This window comes from Lagenorhynchus albirostris, chromosome 2 (assembly GCF_949774975.1).
Source record: "Lagenorhynchus albirostris chromosome 2, mLagAlb1.1, whole genome shotgun sequence".
Lineage (NCBI taxonomy): Eukaryota > Metazoa > Chordata > Mammalia > Artiodactyla > Delphinidae > Lagenorhynchus > Lagenorhynchus albirostris.
In genome coordinates this window covers 79,620,596-79,644,460 of record NC_083096.1, presented here as the reverse complement: position 1 = coordinate 79,644,460, position 23,865 = coordinate 79,620,596, and the positions used below count along the sequence as shown (strand labels likewise).

General features: G+C 41.0%; 1 long non-coding RNA gene across 1 annotated transcript; it reads left to right on the top strand.

Annotated features, from left to right (window-relative positions):
• Nucleotides 1–202: 202 nt before the first annotated feature.
• On the top strand, nt 203–22,765 carry LOC132515992 (uncharacterized). The gene is made up of 3 exons (XR_009539229.1): nt 203–283; nt 5,442–5,531; nt 22,493–22,765. It is a non-coding gene; the product is annotated as an uncharacterized LOC132515992 (long non-coding RNA).
• The last annotated feature ends 1,100 nt before the right edge of the window (nt 22,766–23,865 follow it).

The window sequence follows — 23,865 nt, the reverse complement described above, 5'->3', positions numbered from 1 at the left end:
ATAAGCAAGCTCCCACCCACTTTCTCACCCACCCGGGGACCTGCCCCAAGCGGACCTGCGCAGAGGAGCACGGGAAAACGAGTCCCGCGGTGACTCCTATCCGGAGGCTCTGAGTTGCGAGAACTACAACTCCCACAATGCTGGGCGCCGCTGGCCCTCCCCGGGAGGTATTACCCCGCCCCCGGCAGTGGGCCTAGCCCCTCAGGCCGGCAGGTTGGAAGTCTCCAGGAGCTGGCGGTCAGCGTGTGTAGGAGTGAGTCCGCGAGTTTGCCAAGCTGATTGGGTAGGCGACATGAAGGCAGGGGGAGATAGAATTGGGTAGTGGAGCCGATTTATTTTGAGTCTACTGAGTATAGAAGACTTCCTTGAAGTCCTGGAAGTTGGGGTTCCTGAATTAAGAGCCAAGTACCGTTTGCGAAGGGCGGCACTAGGCGCTTTATATTTAATTTTCATTTGCTGTCTCCCTTCTATGTTTAGAGGCTTAAATCGTTGCAAACGTATAGAACTTCAAGCTCATTGATGTGTTTATTTACATCCAGAATATTTCCTGTGGAAAAATCCAGGCTCTGCGTGCAGATGTCCCAGTGACTAAGCACCTTAGCTAAGCCTCAACCACCTGCTGGTCTGGTTTCTCATGAATATACAGCGGCCCCAAACCACTATTCCAGATCTTTGCAACAGGGCACAGTGAAACCATCTGTGTCTATCTCAAGGCAAAGGTCAAGTTGTGAGGAGAGTCTGAATATGTTACATTAAAAAAACACACAAATTCAGTCAATTTGCAGATCTAATTGGCTTTATTCAACTATTCATGAATTGGGCAGCATCCCATCTAGCAACTAGAAGAATGCTGGGAGTGGTTGTACAAAATGGAAGGCTTTTAATAGGCAGGAGGGTGGGGCAAGAAGGTATTAAAAAAAGAAAAGATGGGTTCCCTTTCTGGGAAGGCCCCCCCCCCCCGCAAGGGTTTTATCATGCAGATTGCCTCTTCTGGGGGTGGGAATGGGGGTTGATGGAGAGGGACCACGTGACAGGTTACCTTACTGGTGCTTAACCAGAAAATTCCATACTGGTCCCTTAACATTACATTTCTGGGGGAGGCAGAAACTGCAATTAGACATGGGTACTAAACCTAGATAATAAATCTAGGTTTGGTATCATGGGCTTTAGCACTAGTGATGCCACTTTGGGCCTGTGGTTTTCTTTTTAACACCATCCAACCAATTCTTTTATCATTCTAGATTCTGTCATTGAATCAAACTGGGCAAGATGTGAGGGCAACATACTTATGGAGCATGGCTCCTGACCTGAGTCTAAACTAGTTCACTAACCTAGAAAATTCTGAATGTCCTACTGTCGGGAAGGGTCAGTTTGGAACACTGCACATTGTCACAGTTTTCCCCCTGGCCTAGCCCATGGACTTACTTCTCAGAGTCTTACTGTGTGTCCTGATGCTATTAAAAACTGAAAGCTGTTTTTCTAGCTGAAGTAAGGTATCAGGAGCACCAGACAACTCAGCTTCGGAACCTGTGTAATGAAATGTAACCTCAGTGGGGAAAGCTGTTCTCAGCAGTTGAGTGAAAACATGGTATGACTTTAGTGCAGAAGGGCCCTGGTGTTTGAGCAGCTTCAGCAGTCCTGGTTGTGCTAGCACATCAGAGCAGCTTCAAGGCAATGTAATGTTGGCCTCTGGATGCCATTCCCTTCTGCATAATGGACAGGCCACCCTAGTCCACACCCTTACCCTGGCAGCCTCAGCACAGACTTGTCAGGCATCACGAGCAGCACCTTTGACCTGGATGAGCCTGTGCTGCCGGGGTGCCCGTGTGTAGTTGAGGAGCAGTGCTGTGACTGTCTTAGCAACAGATCTCTGCAGGAAGCCAGAGCAAGTGAGGTTGGAAAATGACAGATTCCATGTGGCACTGTTTGTCTGCACATGGGAGACAACACTTGGGAAGCCCTGTAAATATTTGGTGTGTTATATATGGTGGTGCTGGTAGTGTTAGTAAATTGCAATTTAAAAGAAAGGGTAGAAATCCTGAAATCATGCTCTGGGGCTGCAGAGTGGCAAGGGTGGGGGGCGGTAGGCCGTGGGGGACTGAGCAACTGATATTGTGACCTTGGCTTTACCATCAGGCAGGTTTGGCTTGGGAAATAAGCCCTCTTCCCACCAAATTGTCCTCAGAGGGTTGGCTTTAATATTATGCCAAAACTCGGTTTGAATTATGAGATAAGAAACAACCACATTCACTGTTTTATCTCCAGTAGTGAACACAGTGCCTGAGTCATAAGCACTCCATAAATACTTGCGGAATGAAATTATAGAATATATCGTAGGAATGTTGTTGAGGACATTGTTCATTACATCACTTATTGCTCCCTTGAGAAATTTGTTTTAGAGTTAGCATTAGAACAAACATTAAAACGTATGAAGATTACTTTTCCTTCATTTTTGCCTCGACTGATAGGAAGCTTGGAGCTTAATTTTAACCTTAACCACAGCAAATATTTAGAACCTAACAGCTAGTGTAACTGTGATCTTTTCCTCCAGGATATCACCCTGGATTGGAAGGGGACAAAACTGGAGAAAGGTCAGGCTGTTGCAGGCTTCCAGGTGTGAAACCTTTAGGAGGCAGAGTTAACAATAGAGAGTGAGAGGGAGGAAGGCGTCAAGGATGACTTCTTAGTTCCTGGGTCGGGCAACTTGCAGAGGATGTCTTTTACCGGAAGGAGGTTGAGCAGAAATTAGCAAGTTGATTTTGAATATGTACATTATAAGGTTACCTGTGAGGCATTTAAATACAAATGCCCTCTAGATTTTATGGATCTGGAACTCAGGATAAATTTGGAGTAGGAATATATAGGTGAAACTCCTCCACGCATAGTTATTAATTGAAACATTAGGAGCGGTTAAGATGCCCAGGGTGAGTGAGTCGAGTAGGAGAGAAACAGGGGGCTAGGACAGGACTCTTGAGTGTTACAGAGCAAGGGCTCGCTGTGCCACACGCATAGAGGCCAATACTATGGCACTGGCTTTTGAGAAAAGAGCTTTATCTTGAGGTTGACTGATAAGGAGGCGGGAGGCAAGGCTCTCAAACCTGTGTCCTTGATCTATCGTCGGGGCAAAGTTTAAGGGGTTAGAGAAATTTCAAACCTGGATGGTGATTGGTTAGTCTTGAATTAGTCCATATGAGCTACTCATGCTGCTGGAAGCCAGGTTTTTCTTATTGAAGGACTTCTCACTTTGCAAAGGGCTCTGGTGGCAACATTTCCGGAGGCAAGTCAGGTTTGTGGGTTCAAGCCCCACCCTAAGGGAGCCCATATAAAAGGTTACAGCTGCTGACGTACTCAAAGGATTAGAGTCCCAAACCCTGGGTTAGAGCCTGCGGTCTTTGGATTTCTCTGCTTGTCTGTGTTTGTCGGTGACTGTTTTATTTGTGAGGAATTGGCCAATAGGGTTAACTATTGGATGACTGCAGCAAAGCTTTGCTGAATCTGCTTCCTGTCATTTTGCTCTGGTTATCCTGAGGAGAAAACACTTCCAAAATGGGGAATGTTAACAGTACCCCTGCTAATTTAACAGGAAGGGGGGGAAAAAAGAAAAAAAAAACATGATAATATCAATCAGTCTAAGGAATAGAGTAAGCACTGTAAAAGTAATTAGGAAATATAAGGAGTAAAATCAGTGAAATGGGAGCTAGGAGAAATCATCAATTTCCAAATGGGAGGTCAGCATGGATTAAAAAGCAAAGCTTTGTGTCTTTAGAGTGATTTGACGAAAGACAGATTAAAGAGAAACAAAACAGGTGGGGCAACATTATTAGACAAATAGATATTTTAGGAAGGTTGAGATTGTTAAGGTAGTAACAGGACAAACTGATTTTACAATATATAATTACTTGCAGTTTAAATAAGAAATACAGTAGTCAAACTTGGCCTACATTTAGCCAACTGTAAAATAAAGCAAAAAATCTTCCAAAACACAAGCAAAACTTGACAAGAACATTTTTGAGAAAATAGCTCTTAAATACATCTAGAGAATGGCCTGAGAAGATTGAAGTATTTTGAAGATGGAGATAATGTTTCTAATGCAGATAATAACTAGAGTCATCTGGGTATAGATCTCTATCAGTAAGTTTGTACTTTGTTCTGTTTGTACCTGTCCTTTCTGATAACAATATGGTTCTTTTAGTGATGTGCTTTTATTCTGTAATTTTTAATGTATTATGTTCTTGGTGTTCTATTTGACTTCCTACTGTATATGGTATACTGGAGTTATGAAAAAGAAGAAAATGATTTTCTTTTGTACCACTGCCTGGCCCAGTATCAACTGGGGTCAGGGGAAAATGGCCCAAGAATGGGTCTTCTAATTGTAGGACTATTTTACAATTAGACTTGGTTTGCAAAAGAGAGGAGAAATGGGACAAAATCAGCTTTATCCCTGTTTCTTACAAGGGAGAAGTCTTTTACAATTAGACACATTTTAGTTTGTCTTCATTGAGAATTTTAACCCTCTTTTGTATGAGCCAAGCTATCAAGGAGCTAGCATTGAACTGCTTTTAAGTGTGTGTGTATGTGTGTGTGTGTGTGTGTGTGTGTCTCTCACACACACACACACACACACACACATACTATTTTGAGCAATATAGTGAAGGAAATCTGGTCAGCCAGCTACAAAACTCAGACTTCATGAAGGGCTTGTTTTTCTTCAGAGAAGGAACTCCCAGATGGAGAACCCTTGGCTGTCCTACCATCAGCTTTGCCTTGCACTGTGGTTATCAACTTTCTTCAGGAGTAGGCAAGCACAGGTAGTGGGCTCACGACGTTTGACCTCGACTGCTTTTTCTAAGTTATTTTGTTCAGCAGTTAAAACTACTGAACAGTTCTCAGCAGGGAAACCTGAGTCTCTATATCAGAATAAGAATTTGCAGGAGATATGTAAAGTTATGGTTCAGAGGAAGGCCCTCAGAAAAAACCTGTTTTCCCTGAGTCAGAGCCAGTGATGATCTCAACTTAACTACATTTGTCTCCTCCTTTGGTGCCTCCCGCCATTCCCCCGCCTTATGAAGGGGGAAATCCCTCCGAGTGGTGCCAAGGCTTCCATCAGCAATCCTCCTAGAGCCCCAGGTCTGGCCCCAGCCCTGTACCCTTCCTTACCAGATAGTCAACAGGGTCTCCCCTCCCCATACCCGCGAGGGTACTCAGTTTGACCCAGGGGGTACTCTGCTTCAGGCAGGGCAATATCCACGGAGACAAGTTCCCACAGGTCTAAATGACCAAGGTCAACCCAGGGGATCTGTATATGTGCCCTCCTCCTTTTCTATCTCTGATCTGTATAATTGGAAAAAAGCATATTTAAAGCACAGCTTTCCATATGTGCCTGAATGCCCTACTCCCTTGTTGAGGCAAGGTCTACTAACAAAATTAAATGACTTTCTCAGCAGAAAAAGCAAGCCTGCACTCTCCAAGCTGCACTATTACAACTGGGAGACGAGCCTCAACCAGAAGTCCCTGAAGAAATTCTACAAAAGGTAAGAGCATACGTTTGGGCTGACCCAATAGTAGCAGAACTCTGTCGAGGCACCAAGGCTCTAAATTTAAAGCAGTGCCCTTTAAAGAAAGAAGGTATAAAGCCTCTGCTAACCACCTGTCTTAAATCCCAATTAATCTGACCTTGTCATTCCCCATATAACACTCCAATCCTGCCGGTATGAAAACCCGGGACAAAAGATTATCGTTTTGTGCAGGATTTGGGAGCCATTAACCAAATTGTAGAGGATACATTCAGTGTGCCAAATCCTTAGGCAGCTTTATCTGGACACTTTTGCTGGTTTACAATTCTGGATGTAAAAGATGCCTTTTATTGCATATCCCTAAGTCCTGAGTCCCAGGAACTGTTTGCCTCTGAATGGGATGATCCAGAGACTAATATAAGACAACAATATTGTTGGATGGCACTCCCACAAGGATTTAAGAATGCTCCCACCATCTTCAGGGAAGCCTTAGCCAAGGATTTAAGGGACCTCCAATTAAATGAGGGAATGTTACTTCAATATGTGGATGCTAGTAAAACTAAGGAAGCTTCAGACCAAAATACAGTCCTCACTTAAAATTTTTGGCAGACCAGGGATATAAAGTCCAAGGGAAAAGTGCAAATTTCTTAACCAACTGTAAAATATCTAGGATTTGAGTTATCAAAAGGACAAAGAAACTGACTGCCGGATCGAAGGGAAGCATTAGCTAGGGTGGTTGTACCCACCACCGGAAGGCAATTGCAAGGATTCTTAGGAATGGCTGGGTTTTGTCATATTTGGATTCCTAACTTTGGACACATGGCCAAACTCCTATATGAGGCACTTAGAGGAAATGACAGTGAACCATTAGGCTGCGCTCCGGAATGCCATAAGGTATTCCATACCATAAAAAAATTGAAGAAGTCTATTCTAGCAGACCTGACCTGACTGATCAGCCTTTAGAAAAGCCAGACATGGAAATGTTTATGGATGGGAGCAACTTCATGGACTGGGGACTTCGAAAGGCTGGGTATGCAATAGTAACTCATCAGGAAGTCCTAGAAGCAGAAGCCCTCCTCCAGGTACATCTGCCCAAAAGGCAGAGCTCATAGCCCTCATGAGAGCCCTGCACCTTGGAGCTAAGGAAAAGGTAACCATTTATTTATTTATTTTTAATAGTGTTTTTGCTTTTTTTTTTTTTTTTTTGGCCACACCATGTTGCATGTGGGATCTTAGTTCCCTGACCAGGCATTGAACCCATGCCCCCTGCAGTGGAAACACAGAGTCTTAACCACTGGAACATAAGGGAAGTCCCCAAGGTTACCATTTATACTGATTCTAAGTATGCCTTCTCTGTAGTGCATGCCCATGGGGCCATAGAGAGGTCTACTAATATCAGGAAGAAAAGAAACACGGAGAGGAGATACTGGCCATATTAGACTCTGTTATAATGCTGAAAGAAGTAGCCATAGCACATTGCCCGGGCCACCAAAAGACTGATAGTTATATAGCTAAAGGAAATAATTTGGCTCATCGGGCTCTAAAACAGGCAGTCAGAAATGGAAATGGATCTAGAGAGAGCAGACTAATGGGGATTTCACGATGACTCTCGGAAGACTTAGATGGTATTCGGTACCAAACAACCAAATAAGGCTGGATTTATAATGAATAGGGACTAGTGCTTACACCCGAGCATTTAATGGAAAGAATTATTACTCATCTACATCAAGGAGCCCATTATGGGAGGGATGCAACCTATCATTGGCTACAAAGGTTTATTGTTGGTTCGCAAATTCAAAGGACCATCCAAAAAGTAATAAAAAATTGCCTGATCTGCATCAGAAACAATCCTAAAACCAGGCCACGCCCGATAATGAAACGGGTGCAAACCTGAGGGACAAAAGCAGGAGATGATTGGTAAGTAGACTTTACTGTTACGCCAAGAACCATGGGAAATAATAGACATCTGCTCGTATTTGTGGACACCTTCACAGGATGGGTCGAAGCATTTCTATGCTGAACAGAGAAAGCGTCTGAGGTAACAGAGGCCTACTAAGAGAAATCATCCCTCCTTTTGGGTTGCCTCTTTCTATTCAAAGTGGCAGTGGAGGAGATTTCATAGCCAAGATAACTCAAGGGGTGTCTCAGACCCTCGGAATACAGTGAAAGTTACATGCTTCATGGAGATCTCAGTCTACGGGAAAGACTGAAAAGAGGAATCCTACCTTAAAAGAGACAATCACCAAATTATGTCAAGAAACCAATTTAACTTGGGATAAGGTCTTACCAGTTGCCCTGCTTAGGGTAAAAGTAGCCCCTAGAGGGAAGCTCCAAATGAGCCCTTATGAAATGTTATGTGGGAAACCCTTCCTTAAGACAAAGTATTATTGCAGTTTTGAAAATGATCATGTAGCATGAGTAGCTTATATTGTAGAAGAATTAGATACTATAACATGTTTTCATGGATTCCCAAAGGAGTAAGGTCTGTTTTTGAAGGACTGTTAAAGTTAGGAGTCATAGTTCTGTGTATCTTAGGGTTAATCCTTTCACTCATCAGATTTTGTACTTACTGTCTATCATGTATATTTAAAAAGGCCTCCCCCACTCACATGATGATTGCTCAAGACAAGAGTTCAAGCTAGAATTTGCAAATATTTAGAATTAAATGCAAAACAATTTCCTTCCTGTTATAAAAATTCACACCCCCAATCAGCAGGAACAGCTAGAATGGTCATTGCCCTATTTGCCTCAGGACTGAGGAATGGGGCTTCCCTGGTGGCGCAGTGGTTGAGAGTCCACCTGCCGATGCAGGGGACACAGGTTCGTGCCCCGGTCCAGGAAGATCCCACATGCTGCGGAGCGGCTGGGCCCGTGAGCCATGGCCGCTGAGCCTGTGTGTCTGGAGCCTGTGCTCCTCTACGGGAGAGGCCACAACAGTGAGAGGCCCGCGTACCAAAAAAAAAAAGACTGAGGAATGTACAAAGAAAAAGGGGGGAATTTAAATAGTACGTAAAACATCGACCAGCTTCAACTGTTTTTGTCTCTTTAAATAGGTTGTTGATTAATCAAACTGAAATAGCACCGGCTTAAACTGGTTTAACTTCCTTAAAACAGGTTGTTGATTAATCAAAGCTGGAGTTATTTTACAGAGATAGCACTGTGCCTGTGCAACACAGGAACCTGTGTCTCCAGGATGACCTTGGAACCAAGAATCTTCAGAATAGAAATCTTGCCACCAGAGCCCTTTACAAAGTGAGAAGTCCTTCAATAAGGAAAAGCTGACTTCCAGCAGCATGAGTAACTCATATGGACTAATTCAAAACAAACCAATCACCATCCAGGTTTCAAATTCCACTAACCCCTTAAAGTTCACCCCAGACTCCGGCTTGAGGAGACAGGTTTGAAAACCTTGCCTCCTGTCTCTTTGTCAGTCGACCTCGTGATAAAGCTCTTTCTTTTCTCAAAAATCAGTGCCATAGTACTGGCTTCTGTGCACATCAGGCAGCGAGCCCTTGCTCAGTAATGTAGGGACACCACCATTTAAGGGAAGGGCAGAGAAAGAGAGGCCTGAGAAGGAGAATGATAAGGAGTGGCAGAGATAGAAAAGACTTAGGTATCAAGGAAGCCAAGAGAAGAAAGGTTCGAAGAAGAAGGGAATGGACAGCAGTGTCAAATGGAACTGAGAAGTCAAGTGATGGACGGACCAAGTGTCTCCTGGATTTGACAAAATATTCTTTGGTCACTAAAGTGAGAGCGGTTCCAATGAAATAGTGGGGTGAAAATTAAATAGAAGTGGGTAGTGAGTGGGAAGTAAGTGTAGACATCTTCAAGAAGTTTAGCTGAGAAGAGGAGGTGAACAAATACAGTATCGGGAGGTGTTTGATTCAGGAAGTTAAGGGAGAACTGCGTTTTGAAGATGGAATAAGTTTCTATGTATGTTTAAATGTTGATAGAAAGAAGGCTATAGATAGGGAGAGGCTGAAAATACAAGAGACAGGATAATCGAGTGAAGTGCTTAAGAGGGTAGGAAAAGATGAGAAATAAATGTAAAAGTCATTAGCCTCAGAAGGAGAAGGTACATATTGTCAATGTTGACAGGTGGGAAAGAAGAAAGAACAGGCATAAGTGGAGTTACATTTATAGTGTGGGAATTAGAGGGGTTTGCGGGGGGATAGTTTCTTTTTTTCTGCAGAATCAGTGGGGTGGGGGGTTAGGTTTGGTACTTCTTGAAGATTTGAGGAACATGGGAAAGTGAAATAGCCACAGCATACGTGGGAGAGAGGGTGATGGCGAGGTAACCAGAGGCTTAGCTGGTCCCCAGGTGATTCTGATATAGGAGTTCTTCAGCTCACACTTCGAGAACTACTGATAGGAGGGGATTATTTTATTCTGGGAGAGTTTTTTACAAAATGGGAGAAAATTGCCAGCTGTGAGGGCGGGGGGGGACAATTAACACAAAAAGGTATCATTGATGGGACAAAATCGCTAAGGAAAAGGGAGTTGTGATAAAGAAGAAAGGAGGAAGGATCAGTCTTGGACAGGAGATGTGTCACCTCTCCAACTAAGATCAGCCTTAGGCAGAGAGAGCCTGAAATCCTCTTTCATTAAGGGTCACCTCTTTCCATTAAGATGGGAAAGGAGGTAAAGATAAACATGGAGGCAGGTAACATTGGTAGTTTCACTTCCAACAAAAATTTTTCCCTAGTGATAATCTCCAGCAAGCTTGGAAAAGAGAAACTATCAATAACAATATACCTAGCGTTATGCTAAATCTTTCTCATGCAGTGTGTCATTTAATCCTCCTAGTAACTTAAGTGGAAGGTCCTATCACCATTTCATAGAGAAAGAAACTGAGGTTAGAGAACAGAAGTTAAGTAACTTGTCCAAGGATGCACAGATCTTAAGGGCAGAGTCTAGGTAGTCTGAATGTGGACCCATGCCTGTCTGACATCTGAGCCTACACTATGAGCCACAGATATTATACTGCTCAACTCATTGGGGAAGGGGTAGTAATTTGTGTGACATTTTGCATGGATGATACCATACAACATGGTAGCATGGGAGATTGAAACTGTTTTTCCTTCATGACTTCTCACCCATAAGTCTTTCTTCCTACCATCACCTCAGTCCTGATTGATGGCTTTTTTTTTTCCTGAATATCATTTAGAACTTTGTTGCAAATGGCAGAAAACTGACTCAAGCTGGCTTAATATGAAAAAAGAAAAAGAATTAATTAGCCCATGTAATTGAAAACTTCAGAAGGCTTAGCTGGGTAGAAGCTCAGATAATAATGGTTTCTGGTTCTTTTGAAGCCTCCAGCTCCATCTCTCACTCTTTTGCCTTTTCCGTGAAACTTTATCTGGTGACTCCTAGCTCCTCCCTGGGTCACACAATGGCTATAGCAGTTCTATCTCTTTACCACTCAGTATATCTAGAAACAAAGATTTCCCCCCATATAAACAAGTCCTGGGCCTCGGTCATTTGCAAGATGAGACGTGTTTTTTAAGTTATAAGAAATCATTTCCAACCATCTCTGGAGTTGAAGGGGAAGTCAAACCCACCCACATGAGCTAAAGGGGTACAGGTAGTTCTTCAAAGAAGACTCGGAATTGTTTTTACCAGAAAAGTGTGACTGGATGATGAGGGGGAAACAACAGATATTTGCATGCCTCTCTCCCAGCTTTTTTCCCCTCATTAATCACCTTCCTATGTGATGTCAGTGACTCAAGCTGAAGTTGCTGACCTTTTGGCAGAAGAAGGTGGGCTTAATACTCTATACAACTCTTACCGGTCACATCTGTGTCTATACATCTTTGTCATTTCCTTGTTTAAATGTCTCTATTGGCTCCACATTGCCCACGGAAGAATGATTTACAATATCAGTGTTTGATGGTCCACCACTCTGGTCTTCCATGCTGTTTTAAAGTCCTGGAATACTGGCATTTCTGTTGGTGTGATATGGTTATTTTGGAGTTTAAAAAATCTGAATCATTTATGTCTTGATACACAGAGACATGCTTCATTAAAATCTTGAATCAGATATAAGTGCGCTTGTTTAGAAAGCCATCTTCTATACTTCCATAATCCTTAAGCAAAAGAAGAAAATAACAACCACCAAAGCAAAGCTTCTAATGCAAGAATAGTTCTTATCTATCACAAAGATTTCCAACAAATGGAATAGGAACAGAACACTATTGGTATTAATATGGTGTCCACATTAGAATCTCCATTTATATAAGATGAGACAGGAAGATGAAGACAAGTGAGAAATACTTTCTTTGAAGCAAACAGACAAAAACAGCTTGTTACAAACAAATATTGTCCCTGCAAAGAAAGAAAATATTGACCCCCCCAAAAAAAATCTCCTCAAACTTATTAACTAAGAGATAGGGTTGTTTGAAGATAAGGGACTAGAGAAAATACTGATATTTAAGAACGTCTTATAACTATCTCCTTATCATTCCCTTAACCAGCATACATTCAGAATTTTTTAGCAACTGGAAAGTTTTTCACAGCTTGATGATATCATTGATAAACTAATATCACTTTAAAAACAATTGTAATTTTACTTCATTTTAAACCCTAATTAAACTATTTTATGTAGAATTTCCTTCAAGCAATACTTTATTTTTATATTAAAGTGATATGGTTAATATATTTCAGTATATTTGCATTTATGCTTATGAATTTTTATATTTGAAATGTAATAAATACTTAGTTTTCCTGATCTCGGATACTTAATATGTGAAATAAGTACCAAAACCTCCTGAAATTTTATCCAGTATTTAAATGACTGTTTAGCTTGGTGCTGGAGGCCCTTCCTGGCAGCCCCTTGTCTACAGTCCCAGCCGCCCTCCTGCATCCCCATCCCGGGGATAGGTATGTTTATCTGTGTTTTCTTTTCCAAGTAGAGCTTGGATCCAGTCACCTCTATTCCTTTGCTGGAGGCTCCTTCTTCAATTTTTACCTATAAAGGTTACATGGGACGAGCACAACTGGTAGAATGGAATCTTAAAGCAAATTCATTTTTGTCTCGCACTATCTTTTTAAGTCTGCACCAAGGGGCTATTTCTCTCTTACATTTAGAAAAGACAAAGGTTGTCCCTCAGAGGTAATAACAGTGCTGTCACTTTTTAGGGCACAAAATGTCAACCAGGCATTTAAATGGGAGTCCAAGATGAGAATTGTTGTAACTTCAACTTACAGTTGAAGTGTGTCCTCTCCTCCAGCTTCAGCTGGCTGCAGGCTAGAAGTCTGAAATTTGAAGATCGGGGGGAGAGGGACTCTTGGCTTCTCTCTTTCCTCCTCTCATGCTCCTTCTTCTCTTCTCCCATCGTACAAACTTGTTTTTGGCCCTTTCAGGGTCTGGAGCCTGGGGAGGGGAATTCGTGGATTCATAGAATTCTTGGTTGATCGATGCTGTGGAAGTGATCTAGCTGGTGCTCTCTGGACCTTGCAGATGTTTGAAGCCAGTTTCCCTCTTGAGGGACTTTTCATGGGTTCCTCAGAGACCTTCCCTTTCCCCACTTCTGCAGCATCTACACGTCCAGCAGCAGTTCATTTCCAGCTTTCATCCCCACAGGAGGCCATTTCGACCAGGGTCTAAGCATAACCATGTCAATTCCCTTTCCCTCAGGGATCTCATTTGGTCCATAGGAAACACCATTCACCCAGACAGACTCTGGGAGTGTAGCTACCTCCGCACACCTCAGCCCTCGACATTTTGATTTCTCCAGTGTGATCCAGTCAGCAGACCTGTGTCCCTCAAACTGTAGGAGACACACATTAAGCTCCGCAGATGGTTCCCTCAAAGTCCTGTCCTTTGGTTTGAGGTAAGGAGCGGATATCCCTTCTCCTCCTCATTCACCCTTAGTGAGGAGGGTAGAATTCTTCATACACAGTAGTTCTTTCCAAAGAAATCCATTTCAAAAAGCTTCCTATCAGCATCCCTTTATGCCGTCAATGTGGGTGACCATTTGAGAGTTACCTGCCTCTCCCTTCTCCCCTTTTTACCATCTGTGTTTTGGTCCAACACATAGCTCTGGAATGTGCCTCAACTGAAGCTTTTATTTTAACATCTTGCTACATCCCTAAAGATCACTTTCATGCCTCTACCTCCACAAAATCTTACTGATCAGCCCCAAGGTAGTAATTTTCTACTTTGCCAAACTCTTAGGTGTGGATCATTATGCCATTCACATGGTGCTTATTTTCTGCCTTGTATTGTACTTAAGTACAATTATTTCCACCAAAAATTTGTAAGTTCCTCTAAGGTAGACACTATGCATCTTTGTTTTTATATCACTAAAGTCTTACACACAATATGTAAATAATATTTGTTATATCCAAGAAATGGATTGCTCAATATTGCTGTGTATGGTAAAGTCTTGGAAAGTAGATAATCTTTCCAATTCAACCTCTATCTACCGTCCTGAGTTTTAAGCACTGTGGCCAGTTGAGGATACAGGCACAGACAAGACAAAGTCCTGTCTAGAAGCACTCATAATCAGCAGAAGAGATGGTATATTACAAAAAGTTACATAAGTCTACAATAAAGGTGTGATCTAAAGGTTGTGCATAGGAGAGAGTGGTTAACTAACCAGGATGCTCAGGGAAGTCTTCATGAAGTTGGAACTACTTGAATTTTTTTAAAAATTGAGCTATAATTTACTTATCATGAAGTTCATGCTTTTAAAGTATACAATTCAGTGATTTCTAGTATGTTCACAAGGTTGTGCAACCATCACCACCTTGTAATTCCAAAACATTCATCACCCTCAAAAGAAACCTCATGGGCTTCCCTGGTGGCGCAGTGGTTGAGGGTCCGCCTGCCGATGCAGGGGACGTGGGTTCGTGCCCCAGTTCGGGAGGATCCCGCATGCCGCGGGGCGGCTGGGCCCGTGGGCCGTGGCCGCTGGGCCTGTGCGTCCGGAGCCTGTGCCCCACAACGGGAGAGGCCGTGGCAGTGGGAGGCCCGCGTACCAAAAAAAAAAAAAGAAAGAAAAGAAACCTCATACTCCTGAGCAGTCTTTCTCCATTCCCCCTCCACCAGCCCCTGGCAACCACTTATCTACTTTCTGTCTTTATGGATTTGCCATTTCTAGACGTTTCGTATAAATAGAGTCATACAATATGTGGTCTTCAGCGTCTGGCTTATTTCTCCTAGCATAACGTCTTCAAGGTTAATCCATGTTGTAGCACATATCAGAATTTCCTTCCTTTTTAAGGTTGAATAATATTCCACTGTATGTATGTACCGCTTCATCCATTGATAGACATTTGTGTTATTTCCATTTTGGGGGCTATTGTGAACAGTACTGCTATGAACATGGGTGTGCAAATATCTATTTGAATCCCTTCTTTCAGTTCTTTTGGGGAGACATCCAGAAGTGAATTGCTAAATCATGTGGTAATTCTGTGTTCAATATTTTGATATTTCTCAATATTTTGAGAAATCACCATAATATTTCCCATAGCAGCTGCACAATTTTACATTCCCACCAGGAATGCAGAAGAGTAGCAATTCCTCCAAATCCTTGTCAACACTCATTTTCTGGTTTCTTTTTGTTTTTTTATAATAGCCATCCTAATGAGGTGAAGAGGACTCTCACTGTGGTTTGGGTTTGCATTTCCCCAATGATGGTGATTATCTTTTCATATGCTGTTGGCCATTTGTATATCTTCTTTGAAGAAATTTGTATTTAAGTCAAAAGGCTCATTTTGTTTTTTCTTTTTCTTTTTTTTTTTAAACTTTTATTGAGGTACAGTTGTTTTACAGTATTGTGTTAGTTTCTGCTGTACAGCGAAGTGAATCAGCTGTATGTATACATATATCCCTTCTTTTTTGGATTTCCTTCCCATTTAGGTCACCACAGAGCACTAAGTAGAGTTCCCTGTGCTATACAACACGTTCTCATTAGCTATCTATTTTATACATATTAGTGTATATACGTCAATCCCAATCTCCCAATTCATCCCACTTTTCCCTCCTTTGGTATCGATACATTTGTTCGGTACGTCTGTGTCTCTATTTCAGCCTTGCAAACAGGTTCATCTATACCATTTTGCTAGATTCCACATATATGTGTTAATATATATATTTGTTTTTTCTCTTTTTTTAATTTTTTAATTTTATTTTTTTATACAGCAGGTTCTTATTAGTCATCAATTTTATACACATGAGTGTATACATGTCAATCCCTATCGCCCAATTCATCACACCACCATCCCCACACCCGGGCAGCTTTTCCCCCTTGGTGTCCATACGTTTGTTCTCTCTACATCTGTGTCTCAACTTCTGCCCTGCAAACTGATTCATCTGTACCATTTTTCTAGGTTCCACATACATGCGTTAATATACGATATTTTTTTTCTCTTTCTGACTTACTTCACTCTGTATGACAGTCTCTAGATCCATCCACGTCTCAACAAATGACCCAATTCCGTTCCTTTTTATGGCTGAGTAATATTCCACTGTATATATGTGCCACATCTTCTTTATCCATTCGTCTGTTGATGGGCACTTAGGTTGCTTCCATGACCTGACTATTGTAAATAGTGCTGCAATGAACATTGGGGTGCATGTGTCTTTTTGAATTATGGTTTCCTCTGGGTATATGCCCAGTAGTGGGATTGCTGGATCATATGGTAATTCTATTTTTAGTTTTTTAAGGAACCTCCATACTGTTCTCCATAGTGGCTGTATCAATTTACATTCCCACCAACAGTGCAAGAGGGTTCCCTTTTCTCCACACCCTCTCCAGCATTTGTTGTTTGTAGATTTTCTGATGATGCCCATTCTAACTGGTGTGAGGTGATACCACATTGTGGTTTTGATTTGCATTTCTCTAATAATTACTGATGTTGAGCAGCTTTTCATGTGCTTCTTGGCCATCTGTATGTCCTCTTTGGAGAAATGTCTATTTAGGTCTTCTGCCCATTTTTGGATTGGGTTTTTGTTTCTTTAAAATTGAGCTGCATGAGCTGTTTATATATTTTGGAGATTAATCCTTTGTCCATTGATTCGTTTGCAAATATTTTCCCCCATTCTGAGGGTTGTCTTTTTGTCTTCCTTATGGTTTCCTTTGCTGTACAAAAGCTTTTAAGTTTCGTTAGGTTCCATTTGTTTATTTTTGTTTTTATTTCCATTACTCTGGGAAGTGTATCAAAAAAGATCTTGCTCTGATTTATGTCAAAGAGTGTTCTTGCTATGTTTTCCTCTAAGAGTTTTATAGTGTCCAGTCTTACATTTAGGTCTCAAATCCATTTTGACTATTTTTATGTATGGTGTTAGGGAGTGTTCTAATTGCATTCTTTTACATGTAGCTGTCCAGTTTTCCCAGCACCACTTATTGAAGAGACTGTCCTTTCTCCATTGTATATCCTTGCCTCCTTTGTCATAGATTAGTTGACCGTAGGTGCATGGGTTTATCTCTGGACTTTCTATCTTGTTCCATTGGTCTATCTTTCTGTTTTTGTGCCAGTACCATATTGTCTTGATTACTGTAGCTCTGTAGTATAGTCTGAAGTCAGGGAGTCTGATTCCTCCAGCTCTGTTTTTTTCCCTCAAGACTGATTTGTCTATTCAGGGTCTTTTTTTTTTTTTTTTGCGGTATGTGGGCCTCTCACTGCTGTGGCCTCTCCCGTTGCGGAGCACAGGCTCCGGAAGCGCAGGCTCAGCAGCCATGGCTCACGGGCCCAGCCGCTCCGTGGCATGTGGGATCATCCCGGACCGGGGCATGAGCCCGTGTCCCCTGCATCAGCAGGCAGACTCTCAACCACTGCGCCACCAGGGAAGCCCTATTCGGGGTCTTTTGTGTCTCCATACACATTTTAAGATTTTTTGTTTTAGTTCTGTAAAAAGTGACCTTGGTAATTTGATAGGGATTGCATTGAATCTGTAGATTGCTTTGGGTAGTACAGTCATTTTCACAATATTGATTCTTCCAATCCAAGAACATGGTATATCTCTCCATCTGTTGGTATCATCTTTAATTTCTTTCATCAGTGTCTTATAGTTTTCTACATACAGGTCTTTTGTCTCCCTAGGTAGGTTTATTCCTAGGTATTTTATTCTTTTTGTTGCAATGGTAAATGGGAATGTTTCCTTAATTTCTCTTTCAGATTTTTCATCATTAGTATATAGGAATGGAAGAGATTTCTGTGCATTAATTTTGTATCTTGCAACTTTACCAAATTCATTGATTAGCTCTACTAGTTTTCTGGTGGCATCTTTAGGATTCTCTATGTATAGTATCATGTCTTCTGCAAACAGTGACAGTTTTACTTCTTCTTTTCCAATTTGTATTCATTTTATTTCTTTTTCTTCTCTAATTGCCATGGCTAGGACTTCCAAAACTATGTTGAATAATAGTGGTGAGAGTGGACATCCTTGTCTTGTTCCTGATCTTAGAGGAAATGCTTTCTGTTTTTCACCAGTGAGAATGATGTTTGCTGTGGATTTGTCGTATATGGCCTTTATTATGTTGAGGTAGGTTCCCTCTATGCCCACTTTCTGGAGAGTTTTTATCATAAATCGGTGTTTAATTCTGTCAAAAGCTTTTGCTGCATCTATTGAGATGATCATATGGTTTTTATTCTTCAATTTGTTAATATGGTGTATCACATTGATTGATTTGCGTATATTGAAGAATCCTTGCATCCCTGGGATAAATCCCACTTGATCATGGTGTATGATCCTTTTAATGTGTTGTTGGATTCTGTTTGCTAGTATTTTGTTGAGGATTTTTGCATCTATATCCATCAGTGATATTGGTCTGTAATTTTCTTTTTTTGTAGTATCTTTATCTGGTTTTGGTATCAGGGTGATGGTGGCCTCCTAAAATGAGTTTGGGAGTGTTCCTTCCTCAGCAATTTTTTGGAAGAGTTTGAGAAGGATGGGTGTTAGCTCTTCTCTAAATGTGTGATAGAATTCACCTGTGAAGCCATCTGGTCCTGGGTTTTTGTTTGTTGGAAGATTTTTAATCACAGTTTCAATTTCATTACTTGAGATTGGTCTGTTCATATTTTCTATTTCTTCCTGGTTCAGTCTTGGAAGGTTATACCTTTCTAAGAATTTGTCCGTTTCTTCCAGGTTGTCCATTTTATTGGCATAGAGTTGCTTGTAGTAGTTTCCTATGATCTTTGTATTTCTGCAGTTGTCCATTGTAACTTCTCCTTTTTCATTTCTAATTTTATTGATTTGAGTCCTCTCCCTCTTTTTCTTGATGAGTCTGGCTAAAGTTTTATCAATTTTGTTTCTATTCTCAAAGGACCAGCTTTTAGTTTTATTGATCTTTGCTATTGTTTTCTTTGTTTCTATTTCATTTATATCTGCTCTGGTCTTTATGATTTCTTTCCTTCTACTAATTTTGGGTTTTTTTTGTTGTTGTTTTTCTTTCTCTAGTTCCTTTAGGTGTAAGGTTAGATTGTTTATTTGAGATTTTTCTTGTTTCTTGAGTGAGATTGAATTGCTATAAACTTCCTTCTTAGAACTGCTTTTGCTGTGTCCCATAGGTTTTGGATCATAGTGTTTTCGTTGTCTTTGGTCTCTAGGTATTTTCTGATTTTCTCTTTGATTTCTTCAGTGATCTCTTGGTTATTCAGTAGCATATTGTTTAGCCTCCATGTTTTTTTTTAAACAGCTTTTTCCTATAATTGATTTCTAATCTCATAACAGTGTGGTTGAGAAAGATGCTTGATATTATTTCAGTTTTCTTAAATTTACCAAGGCTTGATTTGTGATCCAATATGTGATCTATCCTGGAGAATGTTCCATGTGCACTTGGGAAGAAAGTATTCTGCTGCTTCAGATGGAATGTCCTATAAATATCAGTTAAATCTATCTGGTCTATTGTGTCATTTAAAGCTTGTGTTTCCTTATTAATTTTCTGTCTGGATGATCTGTCCATTGGTGTTAGTGAGGTGTTAAAGTCCCCCACTATTGTGTTACTGTCAATTTCCCCTTTTATGGCTGTTAGTATTTGCCTTATGTATTGAGGTACTCCTATGTTGGGTGCATATATATTTATAATTGTTATATCTTCTTCTTGGATTGATCCTTTGATCATTATGTAGTGTCCTTCCTTGTCACTTGTAACAGTCTTTATTTTAAAGTCTATTTTATCTAATATGAATATTGCTACTCCAACTTTCCTTTGATTTCCATTTGCATGGAATATCTTTTTCTGTCCCCTCACTTTGTCTGTATGTGTCCTTAGGTCTGAAGTGGGTCTCTTGTAAACAGCATATACATGGGTCTTGTTTTTGTATCCATTCAGCCAGTCTGTGTCTTTTGGTTGGAGCATTTAATCCATTCACATTTAATGTAATTATAGATATATATGTTCCTATTACCATTTTCTTAATTGTGTTGGGTTTGTTTTTGTAGTTCTTTTCCTTCTCTTGTGTTTCCCACTAAGAGAAGTGGGAAGAGAAGTTCCTTTAGCATTTGTTGTAGAGCTGGTTTGGTGGTGCTGAATTCTCTTAGCTTTTGCTTGTCTGTAAAGTTTTTGATATCTCCGTTGAATCTGAATGAGATGCTTGCTGGGTAGAGTAATCTTGGTTGTAGTTTTTTCCCTTTCATTATTTTAAATATATCCTGCCACTCCCTTCTGGCCTGCAGAGCTTCTGCTGAAAAATCAGCTGATAACCTTATGGGGATTCCCTTGTAAGTTATTTGTTGATTTTCCCTTGCTGCTTTTTCTTTGTATTTAATTTTTGATAGTTTGAATAATATGTGTCTCGGCGTGTTCCGCCTTGGGTTTACCCTGTATGGCACTCTGCATTTCTTGGACTTGATTGACTATTTCCTTTCCCATGTGAGGGAAGTTTTCAACTATAATCTCTTTAAATATTTTCTCAGACCCTTTCTCTTTCTCTTCTTTTTCTGGGACCCCTACAATTCGAATGTTGGTGCATTAATTGCTTTACAATGGTGTGTTAGTTTCTGCTTTATAACAAAGTGAATCAGCTATACATATACATATATCCCTATATCTCGTCCCTCTTGCATCTCCCTCCCACCCTCCCTATCCCACCCCTCTAGGTGGTCACAAAGCACCAAGCTGATCTCCCTGTGCTATGCGGCTGCTTGTTTCCGAGATTTTGGATCATCTTTACTATCATCACTCTGAATTCTTTTTTAGGTAGATTGCCTATTTCCTCTTCATTTGTTTGCTCTTGTGGGTTTTTACCTTGCTCCTTCATCTGTAGCATATTTCTCTGTCTTCTCATTTTGTTTAACTTACTGTGTTTGAGGTTTCCTTTCTGCAGGCTGCAGGGTCTCAGTTTCTTTTACTTCTGGTGACTGACCCCAGTGGGTGTGGTTGTTCCAGTGGCTTGTGTAGGCTTCCTGGTAAGGGGCACTGGTGCCTGAGTTCTGGTGGGTGGAGCTGGATCTTGTCCCTCTGATGGGTAGGGCTATGTCAGGTGGTGTGTTTTGGGGTGTCTGTGAGCTTAGTATGACTTTAGGCAGGCTGTCTGCTAATGGGTGGGGTTGTGTTCCTGTCTTGTAGTTGTTTGGCATGAGGCATCCAGCACTGGAGCCTGCTGCCCATTGGGTGGAGCCAGGTCTTGGTGTTGAGATGGAGACCTCTGGGAGAGCTCTTGCTGATTAATATTCCCTGGGCCTAGGAGTTCTCTGGCAGTCCAACGTCCTGGACTCAGCTCTCCCACCTCAGAGGCTGAGGCCTGACCCGTGGCCAGAGCACCAAGACCCTGCAAGCCACACAGCATGGAAGAAAAGAAAAAAAAAAGAAAGAAAGAAAATGAACAAACAAACCCCCAAGACGCATGGTAAAAGCAAAGCCAAACAGACAAAAACACACAAAGAAACACACATACACAAAAACTAGAAAACAAAAAAGAAGAGAGCAACCGAACAAATAAATGAACCTAAAAAGGAAAACAAACAATAAAAACTAAACTAACAGAAACAAAAACAAAAAGCTCATTTTTGAACTGAGTTGTTTGTTTTTTGTTGTTGACTTGTAGGAGTTCTTTATATATTTTGGATATCAGTCGCCTATCAGGTATATGCTTTGCAAATATTTCCTCCCATTCTGTGGGTTATCTTTTTCACTTTGTTGATAGTGTCCTTTGATACACAAAAGTTATAAATTTTGAAGTCTAATTTTTTTCTTTTGTTGCCTGTGCTTTTGGTGTGATATCTGGTGATCATGTTTGAAATGTGAGTGTATTTGGAAGAACAGTGCTTTATCATTAGTCATTAGAACATGTGTGCATAATGTATTGGTCATTTTCTAACTTTAGCCGGTGGCAGTCAGTTTGTAGATAAAAGAGAGGAAGGTACCTGAAGAAGAGGTTGGGGTAGGATGTCACAATGAGTGAAAGGACTTTTGCCAGTACTAGAGCAATAGCTCTCCAACAGGGCAAAGGAAAAGGGTTCCTGGTAGGGGGAGAGAGATGTGTTGAGAAGAGGAAGCACTAACAGATGAAATGGTCTTATTGAAGTAAGGTGAAAGCAACTGTCATGAAAAAGCTGTGAGGGGGTACCTTTAAAAAACATCCCTCAGAGTCTTCTTGGTTCAGAAATGTAAATTAGGGAAGCATGCCATATGTGAAAGCATTATAAAAGTGCTATGTAAGATTGCATTATTGTTATTAATATGTTTGTTCAGTAAATAAGCATATAAAAATGGAGCATAGTAACTTGGACCTAGGAGGGATGTAGTATAAATGGAAATACACCAGCTAGATCTCTCTTCCAGGAAGACTTACTGCCCACCTGCAGGGAGTGTGATCAACAGAGAGGTCATGCCCTTCTGCATGCAGTCCGCATTTGGTGATTGAGAGGGTTGAGAGAATAAAGGTCAGGGCATTTTGACCCAATGTGGGACACTCTTGTGGGCATTGCTTGCTCTTAACTTCCTACTGAGGTGGCTAAGATTTTCTCAGGTCTTTACTACAGTTTAATGTCTTCCTCTGCTTAATCCTTTTTCCTCTCCCTTTCTTTACAGTGCTGATACCCCTAAAACATCTTATACCAAACTCCATCTCAACATCTGCTTCCAAAGAACCCAACCTTAGAGATGATTTAATCTGAACTCTATCTTTTTTAGATAATAAAGATTATTTTTTCCAAATTCAAAACTATTCTCACTTCTTGTAGAATAGGTAAATATTTATGTAGAAAGAAACAAAAATCATGCATATTGGCCACCACCTTTGGAGACTGGTGATAACAATCTTAAGTAACTATTCCAACCTTTGAGTGTATCATAATTTACTTACCTCTTAAACGATTATTATTGTTTCCAGTTTTTTCTAGTTTTTCACTAGCATAAATAATGCTATAATAAACATTTTGTGCATAAAGGTTTTATGTGTTCTAAATTATTTTCTTAGGATAGATTCGCAGAATTACTGGGTTAAAGGGTACTCCATATTGAAGGCTCTTGTTGGATAGTTTTTCAGAGGGTTGAACCAGCTTTCACTATCATTAACAGAGTACAACATGGCAGTGGCATTTCCATTTCAGTGCATTTTCTCTATGATTTTATAGACAAGATAATTACTGGTTAAATAGTAATTTGTGACAGTGTAGTGTCTCTGTCACAAATTTAGATGAATTTGTGAATTTAGATTACATTAATTCTCGTTAGCCCAAAATGCGTATAAAACCTAAAAGTGTAAAGCAGCTCTTCTCATCAGCTCACCAGTATCCTTTACTCTCAGGCATGGAATGCCAATCTTCAGAGGATGCTTTTGTGGGGAAGGAGGTGAGTAGGTAGTGATGGTAACAGTGCAGAGATTCCTCCCTGGGGAATCATTAGAGATAAATCACAAAGGGAGGGGCCTTAAAAAGAACCAACGGGGCGGGTGAGGGTGGGGAAACGACTTCCCTGGAGGTCTAGTGGTTAAGATTCTGCGCTTCCACTGCAGGGGGCATGGATTCCATTTCTGGTTGGGGAACTAAAATCCTTCATGTTATGCGGCACGGCCAAAAAAATAATAATAATAAAAATAAAATAAAAAATAAGTAAATTAGGCTTAAAAAAAAGAACCAGCTGGGCAGAGACTGCAGCAGTGGAAGGGGACCCGTGGGCTAGGTGGGTCCCCCTGTTTCTATCATGATGCTACATATATGTGGTAGCAGTGGACCCGAACACAGCAGAATACTTGGGACAACTGCACAAAATAAAATGTTATTTCATTTTACAAAATGGTGACATTCTGTAACACTTTCCATAATTTTTTTTTTTTTTTTTTTGCGGTACGCGGGCCTCTCACTGTTGTGGCCTCTCCCGTTGCGGAGCACAGGCTCCGGACTCACAGGCTCAGCGGCCATGGCTCACGGGCCCAGCCGCTCCGCGGCATGTGGGATCTTCCC